We start from the raw sequence: 3,707 nt of genomic DNA on the forward strand, positions 1-3,707 counted from the left end.
AAGGCTCCCTCCCACGGTTCCAACCCCGCCCGTTCACCCGGGCCTGGCTCTGGAAGACCGTAGGGGGATGCCACAGCCCTCTCCAGCCCCGCACCCCGCTAAACGCCGGGTTAAGCGGCACTTTTGAGATGGGCTGCTCAGAGATGAGACTCAGTTCTGTCCAGGAGTTGGTAGCAGGGCCACTCCTTTCCCCGGTGGAGGGCTGGGGAAGAATCCTTATTCAGGAAGAACTGACTCTCTCCTCTCTGAGCATACAGAGTTCTCGGACGACACAGAGCGCCGCCCACAAGCCGTGCTCTCCTCTTCCCCCTCTGCCCCAGAGGTGGTTGACACGTCGTGCCGTCCACGGACCGTTTCGCCCCTGTCCCCCTCTGTCGCCAGACCCCTGACAGAGCAGGCCCCCGTGGAACGCTGGTCCTTCCCTGGCCTCCTCTGTCAGGGTGCGGTTATGACCTTGCCCCCACACCGGGCCGCTATGCCGCCCTCGTCTGGGCTGGTCATTTCCGCTTCGCTGCACCACCGGGGGGACGTCTGTGGTTCTTCACTCCGCTGGCACAGTTGGGAGCCTGCACTAGAGCTCCCTATCTGTTCCGCTGGGTCGTGCAAACCATCGGCTCGGCTTTGCGATTCAGTTCGCACGGTCTCCTCCCGGCTTCTCGGGAGTCCGCTCCACTTTCGTCGGTGGCTATGCCCCTATCATGAGAGCGGAAGTTGCTCCCTACTGGCGAAGGGTGCGATTGAGACTGTCCCTCCAGCCGAGATGAGGTCCGGGTTAACAGTCCCTACCTCATTGTCCCGGAGAAGTCTGGTGGGTTACGGCCAATCCTGGACCTATGCATCTGAACCGCTCCCTTCTCAGGCTGCCGTTCAAGATGCTCCTGGCCAAACGCATTTCTGGATGTGTGCGGCCACAGGATTGGTTTGCAGCGATCGACCTGAAGGACGCCTACTCTTACGTCTCCGTTCTCCCATTCGGGCTAGCCCTGTCTCCTCGCGCCTTCACAAGGTTGTTGAGGCAGCCCTTGTTCCTCAATGGGAACACGGGGTTCGCATCCTGAACTATCTCGGTGACTGGCTGTCTTAAGCTCACTCCTGAGACCAGGTTTGTGAATACAGGGACCCAGTGCTCCGGCACCTAGCTCGTCTGGGCCTTCGGGTCAACTGGGAAAGGAGTAACTTTGCCCCGTGCAGGGGAGCTCTTTTCTCGGCATGGACTTGGTCGCCTTCTCCACTCAGCCATTAAACAAGAGTGCGGTCCCACTGAAATTGTTTCAGAGGCTCCTGGGGCATATGGCATCTGCAGCTGCGGCAACGCCGCTCGGATTGCTTCATATGAGACCGCTTCAGCTGTGGCTTCGCGATCGAGTCCCGAGGTGGGCATGGCATCATGGCACGCTCCGAGTTACAGTAACTCCGACCTGTCGTCAGACCTTCACCCCGTGGTGGAACCTCAGTTTCTACGGGCCGGTGTTCCCCTAGAACGAGTTTCCAGGCATGTTGTTGTCTCCACAGATGCCTCTTCCACGGGCTGAGGCGCCATGTGCAACGGACATGCTGCCGCGGGCTCCTGGACAGGACCCCAGCGCCTTCTGCTTGTCAATTGCCTCGAGTTGCTGGCAGTACGCCTTGCCCTGCACCGTTTCCTCCACGTTGCTCAGGGGTCAACACGTACTAGTCCGTTCAGACAATACCGCGACTGTAGCGTACATCAACCGTCAGGGTGGTCTACGCTCCCGCCGTATGTCGCAACTCGCACGCCACCTCCTCTTATGGGTCAGAAGCACCTGAGGTCCCTTCGTGCTATCTACATTCCGGGAGATCGGAGCTTTGCAGCCGACGAGCTGTCACGGTTTCGGCCCATCTCCGGCGAATGGAGACTCCATCCCCAGTCGGTTCAGCTGATTTGGGACCAGTTCGGGGACGCACAGATCTGTTTGCCTCTCACGACTCGACCCATTGCGCCCTGTTCTATTCCCTGACCGAGGGCTCTCTCGGCACGGATGCACTGGCGCACAGCTGGCCGCGGGGCCTACGCAAATATGCGTTTCCCCCAGTGAGCCTTCTCGCACAGACCTTGTGCAAGATCAAGGAGGACGAGGAGCAGCTCATTCTGGTTGCGCCGTATTGGCCCACCCGGACCTGGTTCTCCGAACTGTTACTCCTCGCGACAGCACCTCCTTGGCCAATTCCTCTGAGGAAGGATCTCCTTTCTCAGAGACGGGGCACCCTTTGGCACCCTCGACCCGATCTCTGGAGGCTCCACGTGTGGCTCCTGGACGGGACGAGGCAGGTTTGAGTACCCTGCCACCAGCGGTGGCGGCTACCATCACTTCCGCTAGAGCATCGTCCACGAGACATGTCTATGCGTTGAAGTGGAACCTCTTCGTCAACTGGTGCTCTTCTCGTCGAGAAGACCCCAGGAGATGCTCGATCTCTGTCGTGCTTTCCTTCCTGCAAGATGGGTTGGAGCGTAGGCTGTCCCTCCACCCTGAAGGTGTATGTGGCCGCTATCGCCGCATATCACGAAGCAGTTCAAGGTAAGTCTCTGGGGAAGCACGACCTGATCGTCAGGTTCCTGAGAGGAGCGAGGAGACTGAATCCTCCTCGCCCTCCTCTCGTTCCCTCTTGGGACCCTTCAGTGGTCTTAAATACCCTGCAGAGGGCTCCCTTTGAGCCTCTGCAACCAGTTGAGCTTAAGTTCCTGTCTATGAAGACAGCGCTCCTGGTTGCATTGGCCTCCATCAAGAGGGTAGGGGACCTGCACGCATTCTCCGTTGACGAAGCGTGCCTGGAATTCGGGCCCGGTCACTCTCACGTGATCCTGAGACCCCGGCCTGGATATGTGCCCAAGGTTCCCACCACTCCCTTCCGGGACCAGGTGGTGGACCTGCAAGCGCTGCCCCGGGAGGAGGCAGACCCAGCCTTGGCACTGCTCTGTCCAGTACGCGCTCTCCGCGCTTACGTAGACAGAACGCAGTGTTTCAGGACCTCAGACCAGCTCTTTGTCTGTTATGGTGGGAGACTGAAGGGAAAGGCTCTCTCAAAGCAGAGGTTGTCTCACTGGATAGTGGACGCCATTGCTTTGGCTTACCTACAGCAAGGCCGACCGTGCCCCCTTGGTGTGACAGCCCACTCCTCTCGGAGTGTGGCTTCCTCTTGGGCTCTAGCACATGGCGCCTCGCTGGCAGACATTTGTAGAGCTGCAGGCTGGGCGACACCCAACACATTCGCCAGATTCTATAATCTCCGAGTGGAGCCTGTGTCCTCTCGTGCTGGACCCGCTCAGGTGTCTTCGCTTGCTCGCCATTCCACTCCACGGACTGGATACGTGCGATTATTCCTCAGGTGAGCCTTCCTTTTTTGAAGCCCTGAGTTCCTCCTGCACTGTTGACGCTGGCGCCAGTGTCTATTGCCTGGGCGTCGGCTAGGTGCCTCCGTGTGCATGGTTCCTCCCTGAGTAACCCCCACATGTGTATTTCCACTGTAAGCCTCCTTGAGCATGTGTCTTTCCCTTGGCAGCCATCTTGCCCTCCTGGAGTTGAAAGTTGCCACCCCTCGGGCTGGTCACTCCAGTGTTCCTCCATATGTAGCCCTCCGGCCATATGTGTACCTTAAGTCCTCCCTACGGGTAGGCATGCTGCGGCATATCTCCTCTGAGATATGCTTCCCAGTGTACCTTGGTATTCCTGTGTTAAGTAGGACTCCTT

This window comes from Siphateles boraxobius, unplaced genomic scaffold (assembly GCF_051911475.1).
Source record: "Siphateles boraxobius isolate OS27281-9 unplaced genomic scaffold, OSU_SipBor_1 22, whole genome shotgun sequence".
Classification (NCBI taxonomy): Eukaryota; Metazoa; Chordata; class Actinopteri; order Cypriniformes; family Leuciscidae; genus Siphateles; species Siphateles boraxobius.